Source organism: Symphalangus syndactylus, chromosome 17 (assembly GCF_028878055.3).
Source record: "Symphalangus syndactylus isolate Jambi chromosome 17, NHGRI_mSymSyn1-v2.1_pri, whole genome shotgun sequence".
NCBI lineage: Eukaryota > Metazoa > Chordata > Mammalia > Primates > Hylobatidae > Symphalangus > Symphalangus syndactylus.
The window spans coordinates 55,353,440-55,366,829 of NC_072439.2; the positions used below are offsets into that span (position 1 = coordinate 55,353,440).

The 13,390-nt window shown below is 38.7% G+C and overlaps 1 long non-coding RNA gene across 1 annotated transcript in view; it reads right to left on the reverse strand.

The window, feature by feature from the left end:
* LOC134732895 (uncharacterized) overlaps window positions 1-13,390 on the reverse strand; it is a 278,832-nt gene that overhangs the window by 38,487 nt on the left and 226,955 nt on the right. The window lies entirely within an intron of this gene.

A 13,390-nucleotide genomic window follows, 5' to 3' on the forward strand; every position in this document is an offset into this window, starting at 1 on the left:
CATAGTGAGGCCTTGTCTCTACAAAAAATACAAAAATTAGCTGGGTGTAGTGGCATGTACCTGAGGTCTCAGCTTCTTGGGAGGCTGAGGTGGGAAGATCACCTGAGTCCAAGCGGGCAAGGTTGCTGTGAGCCACGATTACACCACTGCACTCCAGCCTGGGTGACAGAGTGAGACCTTGTCTTTAAAAAAAAAAAAACAAAAAAACAAAAAGCAAAAAAGACAGACAATCAAATGGCCAACAGGCAGCACCTGCTTGCAGGGCAGCCTCAGGTAGTGCCCTTGGGGACTGCATTATAGCTCCTGTGCTGGCAGACAATGCCTTACCAGTGGGAGCTCCAGTGGGGTGGCCCTTATGTCCACATACCAGCCCACCTGCTGTTTCTCCACACTGTAGCTTCCCCTAGGCCCATGGCAACCTCCACATTGTGTTGCTGGTGTGTGTGTGTGCATGGGCAGGCCTTTCTCTTCCTTGCTTTTCTTGTGCATGTGTGTGTGTGTGTGTGTGTGCAACCTGCCCTGTTGCTGCTGTGGCAGGAGTACATTCCACACACCCCTACCACTGGACCTCCATTGTAATCAAAGCCTTGGCAGGCACAGAGCAGGTCAACCCTACCCCCTCCCACACCCTGCCCTTATACCAACACTGCCATGGGAGTAAAATTAGGCACAGAGAACAGTGGACTTTCCACCTCCCTAAGTGACCACCGCAGCTTTCAGTGCACAGAGAATGCACACAGACCTGTGCCCAAGTGCAGACTGCTCACGAGTTGTGCTGCCTCTGCCATCATGGTGAATGTCCACATAGAGGCAGGCACTCCAGCACCCACCAGCAACCTGTTGCAACCAAAGAGCGTTCAGCCTTCTGTGCTGCCACAGCCACTGCAGCTGACTTGTACAAAAAGGACAGATCCCATTGACACTGCACTGTGAAATGCATTGGCTGACACCACCCATCAGAGTGTAGTGACCAGTGGTCTGGGAGCACCTTTCCCACCTCCAGTGCAGTGGACTCCTTATCTCGAGGGGCCAGAGAACAAAGTCAGGGCCTGAAATAAGTCCCCCAGAGTTAAGAGTACACAGTCCAGGAGTTTGGAGCTGAGCATTGCTCCTCTACAATCTTCCAGAAATGAAGCCAGTTGGCTGATTCCACCTTATATCACAATCAAACTTTCAAGGTCATCAAATAGGATAAAAGGAAAAAACACCCAAAGGTCAGCAACTTCAAAGATTGAAGAAACATCAGCCCACAAAGATGAGAAAGAACCAATTCAAACACTTTGACAATTTAAAAAACCAGAGTGCCTTCTTCCCTCCAAAGTTCCATACCACCTCTACAGCATGGGATCTAAACTGGGCTAAAATGGTTGAAATGACAGAAACAGAATTCAGAATATGGATAGGACCGAAGATCATTGAGATGCAGGAATATGTTGAAACCCAATACAAGGCAACTAAGAATCACAATAAAATGATACAGGAGCTGACAGGCAAACAACCAGTATAGAAAAGGATGTAACTGACCTTATAGAGCTGAAAAGCACACTACAAGAGTTTCATAATGGAATCAAAGAATTAATAGAATAGACAAAGTTGAGGAAATAATCTCAGAGCTTGAAGACTGGCTTTCTGAAATAAGACAGTCAGTCAAGAATAGAGAAAAAAGAATGAAAATGAATGAACAAAACTTCCAAGAAATATGGGATGACGTAAAGAGACTGAATCTACAACTCATTGGTGGCCCCAAAAGAGATGGGGAGAGAGTAAGCACTTTGAAAAAGTATATTACTCATGAGAACTTTCCCAATCAAGCTATGGAGGCCAACATTCTAATTCAGGAAATTAGAATGGGCTTACAGAGAAGCCCAGTAAGATACAGCACAAGAAGGTCATCCCCAACATGCATAATCATCAGACTCTCCAAGGTCAAAATGAAAGAAAAAATGTTAAAGGCAGCTAGAGAGAACAGTCAGTTAACCTACAAAGGGAAACCCATAAGACTAACAGTGGACCTTTCAGAAGAAACCCTATAAACCAGAAGAGATTGGGGGCCAATATTCAACATTCTTAAAGAAACGGAATTCCAACCCCAAATTTCATATCCAGCCAAACTAAGCTTCATAAGTGAAGGAGAGATAAGATCATTTTCGGACAACATAATGCTGAGGAAATTTGTTACCACTAGACCTGCCTTACAAGAGCTCCTGAAGGAAACACTAACTATGGAAAGGTAAGACCATTACCAGCCACTACAAAAACACACCTAAGTACATGGACCAGTGACACTATAAAGCAATCACACAAACAAGTCTGCATAATAACCAGGTAACGTCATGATTACAGGATCAAATCCACACATGTCAATACTAACCTTGAATGTAAATGGGCTAAATGCCCCAATTAAAAGGCACAAAATGGTAAGATGAATAAAGAACCAAGACCAGTGGTATGCTGCCTTCAAGAGACCCATCTCATATGCAATGACATGCATTGGCTCAAAATAAAGAGATGGAGAAAAATTTACCAAGCAAATGGAAAACAGAAAAAAGCAGGGGTTGCAATCCTAATTTCAGACAAAAGAGACTTTAAACCAACAAAGATTAAAAAAGACAAAGAAGGGCATTACATAATGGTAAAAGGTTCAATGCAGCAAGAAGGCTTAAATATTCTAAATATATATGCACTAAACCCAGGAGAAGCCAGATCCATAAAGCAAGTTCTTAAAGACCTTCAAAGAGATTTAGACTTCCACACATTAATAATGGGAGGCTGTAACACCCAACTGACAGTATTAGACAGATCATCAAGGCAGAAAATTAACAAAGATAGTCAGGACGTGAACTCACCACTAGATGGACCTAATCAACATCCACAAAATTCTCCACCCAAAAGTAACAGAATATACATTATTCTTACCACTACATGACCCATACTCTGAAATTAACCACATAATCGGCACAAAACACTCCTCAGCAAATGCAAAAGAACTAAAATCATAATAACAACTCTCTTAAATGGCAGTATAATCAAATTAGAAATTAAGACTAAGATATTTACTCAAAATCATACAATTACATGGAAATTGAATAATCTGCTCCTAAATGACTTTTGAATTAATAATGGAATTAAGGCAGAAATCAAGAAGTTCTTTGAAACTAATGGGAACAAAGATACAACATAACAGAATCTCTGGGACACAGCTAACGCAGTGTTAAGAGGGAAAGTTTTATAGTACTGAATGCCTACATCAAAAAGTTAGATTTCAATTTAGCAACCTAACATCACAACCAACCCCAAAGGTAGCAGAAGATAAGAAATAATCAAAATCAGAGCTGAACTGAAGGAGACTGAGACACACAATAAAACTATTCAAAAGATCAGTGAATATAAGAATTGGGTTTTCAAAAAATGTGTAAAATAGATGTCTAGATAGATTAATAAAGATGAAAAGGTCCAATTTAACAAAACTAGAAATGATAAAGTAAAGTGGGTATTATCACTGACCCCACAGAGGTACAAACAACTAACAGAGAATATTATGAACACCCCTATGCCCAAATACTAGGAAGTCTAGAAGGAATGAATAAATTCTTGGACATATACACCTTCCCAAGACTGAACCAGAAAGAAATAGTATCCTTTCACAGACCAATAATGACCTCCAAAATTGAATCAGTAATAAATAGCCTACCAACTAAAACAGCCCAGGACCAGAGAGATTCACAACCAAATTCTTCCATTTGTACAAAGAGGAGCTGGTACCATTTCTACTGAAACTATCCCCCAAAAAATGAGGAGCGATTCTTCTCTATCTCATGCTATGAGGCCAGCCTCATCCTGTACAAAAACCTGTCAGAGGCACAACAAATAAAATAAAACTTCAGGCCAATATCCTTGGTGAACATTGATGCAAAAATCTCCAACAAAGTATTGGCAAACTGAATCCAGCAGCACATTAGAAATCTTATTCATCACAATCAAGTAGGCTTTATCCCTGGGATGTAAGGTTGGTTCCACATATGCAAATCAATAAATGTGATTCATCACATAAACAGAACTAAAGACAAATACCCCCTGATTATCTCAATACATTCAGAAAAGGCTTTTGATAAAATTCAGTACCCTTTCATGTTAAAAACTCTCAATAAACTAGGTATTGAAGGGACATACCTCAAAATAATAAGAGCCATCTATGACAAACCCATGGCCAACATCGTACTAAATGGGCAAAACCTGGAAACATTCCCCTTGAAAACCAGTACAAAACAAGGATGTCTTTTTTCACCACTTCTTCTATTCAACATAGTATTGGAAGTCCTGGCTAGAGCAATGAGGCAAAAGAATGAAATAAAGGGCATCCAAGTAGGAAGAGAGAAAGTCAAATTATCCCTGTTTGCAGATGACACAATCCTTTATCCAGAAAACCCCATAGTCTTGGCCCAAAAGCTCCTTAAGCTGATAAACAGCTTCATCAGTCTCAGGACAGAAAATCAATGTATGTATGAGATTTGAAATCTACCTAAGTATCTATCAACAAATGAAAGGATTAATAAAATGTGGTACATATACACAAAGAAATATTCTTTAGACCTAAAAAGAATGAAATTCTGTCACTTGCAACAACATGAATGGAACTGGAGGATGTTATGTTAAGTGAAATAAGCCAGGCACAGAAACAACATTTTCACATGTTCTCACTCATATGTGGGAACTAAAAATTAATACAAATAACTCATGGAGATAGAGAGAATGATGATCACCAGAGGCTGTGAAAAATAGCAGGGAGTGGAGAGATGCCCACTGATGGACGAATGGATTTTTAACAAAGTAGTATACAATCACATGCCATATAATGACATTTTGGTCAACTCCAAATTGCATGTATGACAGTGGAAGGCCATTACATAATGGTAAAGGGATCGATTCAACAAGAAGAGCTAACTATCCTAAATATATATGCAGCCAATACAGGAGCACCCAGATTCATAAAGCAAGTCCTGAGTGACCTACAAAGAGACTTAGACTCCCACACAATAATAATGGGAGATTTTAACACCCCACTGTCAACATTAGACAGATCAACGAGACAGAAAGTTAACAAAGATACCCAGGAATTGAACTCAGCTCTGCACCAAGCAGACCTAACAGGCATCTACAGAACTCTCCACCCCAAATCAACAGAATATACATTTTTTTCAGCACCACACCACACCTATTCCAAAATTGACCACATAGTTGGAAGTAAAGCTCTCCTCGGCAAATGTAAAAGAACAGAAATTATAACTATTAGGTAACATGGGATACCTTAAAATGGCACCATACCTTAAGATGGGGCCGGTTCCGGGTTCTTCTCCCCTCCTTCACCGGGCACTGTCTGAACCCACCAAAGGAGGGCCAATCAGAAAGAAGCATCTCCCACCTTCCCTTGGGCCCGCCCCTAGCCCAATCCACATAGGCCCAAGGGATATAAAACCCAGCACACCAGCAGCCCTCTCTCACTTCTCTTCCTTCTCCTTGCGTGGTGCCTCTCGATACCTCCAATAAAGATCTCCTGACCACGACTGGTGTAGTTTGGTCTCTGCCTGGCCCCTTTCAATAACAAACTGTCTCTCAGACCACAGTGCAATCAAACTAGAACTCAGGATTAAGAAACTCACTCAAAACCGCTCAACTACATGGAAACTGAACAACCTGCTCCTGAGTGACTACTGGGTACATAATGAAATGAAGGCAGAAATAAAGATGTTCTTTGAAACCAACGAGAACAAAGACACAACATACCAGAATCTCTGGGACACATTCAAAGCAGTGTGTAGAGGGAAATTTATAGCACTAAATGCCCACAAGAGAAAGCAGGAAAGATCCAAAATTGACGCCCTAACATCACAATTAAAAGAACTAGAAAAGCAAGAGCAAACACATTCAAAGCTAGCAGAAGGCAAGAAATAACTAAAATCAGAGCAGAACTGAAGGAAATAGAGACACAAAAAACCCTTCAAAAATTAACGAATCCAGGAGCTGGTTTTCTGAAAAGATCAACAAAATTGATAGACCGCTAGCAAGACTAATAAAGAAGAAAAGAGAGAAGAATCAAATAGATGCAATAAAAAATGAAAAAGGGGATATCACCACCGATCCCACAGAAATACAATCTACCATCAGAGAATACTACAAACACCTCTATGCAAATAAACTAGAAAATCTAGAAGAAATGGATACATTTCTCGACAAATACACCCTCCCAAGACTAAACCAGGAAGAAGTTGAATCTCTGAACAGAACAATAACAGGCTCTGAAATTGTGGCAATAATCAATAGCTTACCAACCAAAAAGAGTCCAGGACCTGATGGATTCACAGCCAAAGTCTACCAGAGGTACAAGGAGGAACTGGTACCATTCCTTCTGAAACTATTCCAATCAATAGAAAAAGAGGGAATCCTCCCTAATGCATTTTATGAGGCCAGCATCATCCTGATATCAAAGCCTGGCAGAGACACAACCAAAAAAGAGAATTTCAGACCAATATCCTTGATGAACATTGATGCAAAAATCCTCAATAAAATACTGGCAAACCGATTCCAGCAGCACTTCAAAAAGCTTACCCAGCATGACCAAGTGACCTTCATCCCTGGGATGCAAGGCTGGTTCAACATTCGCAAATCAATAAATGTAATCCAGCATAGAAATAGAACCAAAGACAAAAACCACATGATTATCTCAATAGATGCAGAAAAGGCCTTTGACAAAATTCAACAACGCTTCATGCTAAAAACTCTCAATAAATTAGGTATTGATGGGACATATCTCAAAATAATAAGAGCTATCTATGACAAACCCACAGCCAATATCATACTGAATGGGCAAAAACTGGAAGCATTCCCTTTGAAAACTGGCACAAGACAGGGATGCCCTCTCTCACCACTCCTATTCAACATAGTGCTGGAAGTTCTGGCCAGGACAATCAGGCAGGAGAAGGAAATAAAGGGTATTCAATTAGGAAAAGAGGAAGTCAAATTATCCCCGTTTGCAGATGACATGATTATATATCTAGAAAACCCCATTGTCTCAGCCCAAAATCTCCTTAAGCTGATAAGCAACTTCAGCAAAGTCTCAGGATACAAAATCAATGTACAAAAATCACAAGCATTCATGTACACCAATCACAGACAGAGAGCCAAATCATGAGTGAACTCCCATTCACAATTGCTTCAAAGAGAATAAAATACCTAGGAATCCAACTTACAAGGGATGTGAAGGACCTCTTCAAGGAGAACTACAAACCACTGCTCAATGAAATAAAAGAGGATACAAACAAATGGAAGAACATTACATGCTCATGGGTTGGAAGAATCAATATGGTGAAAATGGCCATACTGCCCAAGGTAATTTATAGATTCAATGCCATCTCCATCAAGCTACCAATGACTTTCTTCACAGAATTGGAGAAAACTACTTTAAAGTTCATATGGAACCAAAAAAGAGCCCACATTGCCAAGTCAATCCTAAGCCAAAAGAACAAAGCTGGAGGCATCACACTACCTGACTTCAAACTATACTACAAGGCTACAGTAACCAAAACAGCATGGTACTGGTACTGAAACAGAGGTATAGATCAATGGAACAGAACAGAGCCCTCAGAAATAATGCCGCGTATCTACAACCATCTGATCTTTGACAAACCTGACAAAAACAAGCAATGGGGAAAGGATTCCCTATTTAATACATGGTGCTGGGAAAACTGGCTAGCCATATGTAGAAAGCTGAAACTGGAGCCCTTCATTACAGCTTATACAAAAATTAATTCAAGATGGATTAAAGACTTACATGTTAGACCTAAAACCATAAAAACCCTAGAAGAAAACCTAGCCAATACCATTTAGGACATAGGCATGGGCAAGGACTTCATGTCTAAAACACCAAAAGCAATGGCAACAAAAGCCAAAATTGACAAATGGAGTCTAATTAAACTAAAGAGCTTCTGCACAGCAAAAGAAACCACCATCAGAGTGAACAGGCAACCTACAATATGGGAGAAAATTTTCACAACCTACTCATCTGACAAAGGGCTAATATCCAGAATCTACAATGAACTTAAACAAATTTACAAGAAAAAAACAAACAACCCCATCAAAAAGTGGGCAAAGGACATGAACAGACAGTTCTCAAAAGAAGACATTTATGCAGGCAAAACACACATGAAAAAGTGCTCATCATCACTGGCCATCAGAGAAATGCAAATCAAAACCACAATGAGATACCATCTCACACCAGTCAGAATGGCAATCATTAAAAAGTCAGGAAACAACAGGTGCTGGAGAGGATGTGGAGAAATAGGAACACTTTTACACTGTTGGTGGGACTGTAAACTAGTTCAACCATTGTGGAAGTCAGTGTGGCGATTCCTCAGTGATCTAGAACTAGAAATACCATTTGACCCAGCCATCCCATTACTGGGTATATACCCAAAGGACTATAAATCATGCTGCTGTAAAGACACATGCACACGTATGTTTACTGAGGCACTATTCACAATAGCAAAGACTTGGAACCAACCCAAATGTCCAACAGCGATAGACTGGATTAAGAAAATGTGGCACCTATACACCATGGAATAATATGCAGCCATAAAAAAATGATGAGTTCATGTCCTTTGTAGGGATGTGGATGAAACTGGAAACCATCATTCTCAGTAAACTATCGCAAGGACAGAAAACCAAACACCACATGTTCTCACTCATAGGTGGGAATTGAACAATGAGAACACATGGACACAGGAAGGGGAACATCACACTCCAGGGAGAGTTGTGGGGTGGGGGGAAGGGGGAGGGACAGCATTAGGAGATATACCTAATGCTAAATGACAAGTTAATGGGTGCAGCACACCAACATGGCACATGGATACATATGTAACAGACCTGCACATTGTGCACATGTACCCTAAAACTTAAAAAAAAAAAAAAAAGACTATAACGAAAAATTCCTAACACTTGATGACATCATAGGTCTTGTAGCCATTGTTAACATCATAATGTCATAGCGCAATTACTTAATTTTTAGGTAAATTTGGTGTAGCTTAAGTATATGGTTTTATACAGTAGTGTATTGTAATGTCCTGGGCCTTCCCATTCACTCACCAGTCAGTCACTGGCAGCTACAGCAACTTTCAGTCCTGCTTTCTCCATTCATAGTGAGTCCACTATACCAGTTACCATTTTTAATATTTTGTACTGTATTTTTACTGCACTTTATTCTATGTTTAGATATGTTTAGGTGCTCAAATACTTACCACTGTGCCACAATTGCCTACAGTTACCTACTGTATCAGTACAGTAACATGCTGTACAGGGTTGTAGCCTAGGAGTCATAGGCTATACCACATTGCCTAGGTGTGTAGTAGACTATATCACCTAGGTTTGTGTAAGTGTACTCTGTCATGCTTGCACAGTGACACAATTGCCTAAGGACATAGTTCTCAGGATGTATTTCTATTGTTATGTGATACATGGCTGTATATACACAATGGAATATGATTCAGCCTTTAAAAAGAAAGAAATCCTGCAGAATGCAATGACATAGATAAACCTTGAAAACATTATGCTAAGTGAAATAAGCTAGTCACAGAAGGACAAATACTGCATGTTCCACTTATAAAAGGTATCTAAAATAGCCAAACTCATGGAAGCAAATAATAAAGTTGTGGTTTCCAGGGATTAGGGGTGGAGGAAACTGAGTTGCTAACCAACATGTATAAAATCTTAGTTATGGAAAATTAATAATTTCTGGAGCTCTTCCATACAATATTATTCCTATTGATAAAGTACTGTATTGTACACTTTAAAATCTGTTAAAAGAAAAAATCTCATGTTAAGTATTTTTACCACAATAATACTTTTTAAAAAGCTGACCTATTTAAAGGGAGAAATACACAATTTCTCTAAAACTTGGAGATTTTAGTATATATCTCTCAGCAATTAAAAGACCAGCTAGACAAAAATAAACTAGTAAATAAATAGAGAACTTTAACAACATTATCAACTACCTTGGCTAATATTTATAAAAATAAAGGGGAAACATCTGTCTTCCGAATTTAGATAATAATATTATTTTAAAATTACAGGATTTTATTTATTTATTTATTTACTTTTACTTTTCTATTTGTTCATTTTTAAAAAAATTTTACTTTAAGTTCCAGGATACATGTGCAGAATGTGCAGATTTGTTACATAGGTATACATTTGCCATGGTGGTTTGCTGCACCTGTCAACCCGTCATCTAGGTTTTAAGCCCCACATCCGTTAGGTATTTGTCCTAATGCTCTCCTTCCCCTTGCCCCCCACACCCCGACAGGCTCTTGTATGTGTTATGTGCCTCCCTGTGTCCCTCTGTTCTCATTGTTCAACTCCCACTTATAAGTGAGAATATGTGGCATTTGGTTTTCTGTTCCTGTGTTAGTTTGCTGAGGATGATTGGCTTTCAGCTTCAACCATGTCCATAAAAAGGACATGAATTCATTTTTTATGGCTGCATAGTATTCCATGTATATATGTACCACATTTTCCTTTTCCAGTCTATCATTGATGGGCATTTGGGTTGGTTCCAAGTCTTTGCTATTGTAAATAGTGCTGCAATAAACATATATGTGCCTGTGTCTTTATAGTAGAATGATTTATATTTCTTTTGGTATATACCAAAGGGATATACTGTTAAGTGTCTTTCTTGACAGTAATGGGATTTCTGGGTCAAATGATATTTCCGGTTCTAGACCCTTGAGGAATCACCACACTGTCTTCCACAATGGTTGAACTAATTGACATTCCCACCAACAGTGTAAAAGCATCCCTATTTCTCCACAGCCTCGTCAGAATCTATTGTTTCTTGACTTTTTAAATAATCACCATTCTGGCTGGCATGAGATATTATCTCATTGTGGTTTTGATTTGCATTTCTCTAAGGATCAGTGATGATGAGCTTTTTTTCATGTTTGTTGGCCGCATAGATGTCTTCCTTTGCCCACTTTTTCATCGGGTTGTTCTTTTCTTGTAAATTTGTTTAAGTTCCTTGTAGATTCTGGATATTAGACCTTTGTCAGATGGGTAGATTGCAAAAGTTTTCTCCCATTCTATAGGTTGTCTGTTCACTCTGATGCTAGTTTCTTTTGCTGTGCAGAAGTTTAATTAGATCTCATTTGTCAATTTTGGCTTTTGTTGCAATTGCTTTTGTTGTTTTCATCATTCATTCCTTTTTTGAGACATTACTCAGTAAATGTCTGACTTCTGCATATATAAAATATATTTTGGTTCCCTTTTTATTTGTTGTTTCATATTTAGAAGATTAAATTTCCAAATTTTTGGTTCCTTATGTTCAGTGCTTCCTCTTCCTGTCTCCTACTTATTCTAACAAAGTATTTTTAAATATTTTGCAGTGTACTAAATTTTTTCCATCCATACACACACACACACTCTCACACACACACACACACACTCACTTAATTGGTTAGAAGAAATATCAAAAACAAAACAAATTTATGTATCTTGATCATTTTCTGTTAATTTTCTATTGATCTATCTATTATCTATCATATCTATAATATCTATTATCTATCTATCTGTCATCTATGTCATCTTAATGTGTCCATAATTTATATTGTGCTCTGGTGTTGCTCTCTTAACTGACAATGATTTGGCTCACCCCAGAGTATAGCCACTGATGGTTCTAACAACAAAAGTTAATCTTATTTTTTGGCTAATCAGTAGTACACTTACCCATTAAGGAGGCCAGTAGGTTTTATCGTCTAATCACATTGCCACTATTGGGTAAGTGCTGGTGCTGGGATTACAGGCGTGAGCCATTGCCCTGGCCAGGGCTTTTAAATTATCTGAAAATTTGACATAATTCTTCATCAAACCAAAACAACACGTCATAAAATCAGTTGCTTCACAGTTCTAAAGGAGCTATTCATAAAAGTTATGATAATACCTTACTTTTATTTTATACTTCCATAAGTGATTTACAGACACAATTTAACTCTTCTTTCTTAAAACCTCAATGAGGTAGGCAGATATGTAATTGCATATCTTGAAACTCCTAGATGTTAAGGGACTTTCTTTAGGTTACACAGCAATCTCTTTGCAAGGTAGGATTGCGTACTAGATCTTGAGATCCAGTTTTCAGAAAATTATAAAAACATTCCAATGTAATATTTGTTTGAAAATGTTTTAAAGCTTATTTCAAAATTATGTTGCCCTAGAATAATATTCATTTTATGCAAGTTTCTAACTCTGAAGAAACTTGAGAACTATCTAGTTTTTGAGGATTCCTATAATACGATACATGTGACACTCCTACTAGGGGAGTAGCAAAGTCACAATCTTAAGCACGGCATTATGATGCATTTGCCTCACGTGGAAACTATGTGTCACTGTAACAGAATTTCCCAAATTAGCACCGTTGACATTTTGGACCAGATAATGCTTTGTTATGAGGAATTACTGTGTGCATTGTAGGCTGTTTAGCACCATCCCTGGCCTCTACCAACTAGATGCCAGTAACAACTCCACAGTTATGACAAATAATGCCTCCAAATGTTGTCAAATCCTCTGTGGGGCAAAATCATTTCCTGCGGAGAATCGCTATTATAATTTGACTGACTACCCAAGTAAGTGAAACTGTGGAAAACTGGAGGTTCCTTTCCATGTTCTCAATAACTTGAGTATTGATTCACAAATTTGGAAGGATAAAGTTAGAATGAGGTTTTTAGAACCTCATTTGAATATAGTTAGTGAAAGAAAGCCCCTTTCCCTGACTTTTAGGTCAGAAAGTAATTTTGACAAAAGATAAATTCTCTGTGTAAAGACATAAAAAGTCTTCTTTGTGCCATGGGAATGGCTAACATGTCTGGAGATAGTAGAGCTACAATCAAGTAAGAGATTTTTAGAAGAGAAATCCTATTTATTTATTTATTTATTTATTTTGAGACGGAGTCTCGCTCTGTTGCCCAGGCTGGAGTGCAGTGGCATGATCTCGGCTCACTGCAAGCTCTGCCCCTCGGGTTCATGCCATTCTCCTGCCTCAGCTTCCCGAGTAGCTGGGACTATAGGCACCTGCCACCACACCCGACTAATTTTTTTGTATTTTTTTAGTAGAGACAGGGTTTCACCATGTTAGCCAGGATGGTCTCAATCTCCTGACCTTGTGATCTACCCGCCTCGCATCCCAAAGTGCTGGGATTACAGGCATGAGTCACCACGCCGAGCCAGAGAAATCTTATTCTTACAGATTTGGGCCAAACCAAAACTTGTTTGAAATAACTAATCCAGAGGAATTTTCATGACTTCTTATGGAGTAGCAATTCAGGAAATAAAAGTATTAACTAGTACTTTGATATGTGTT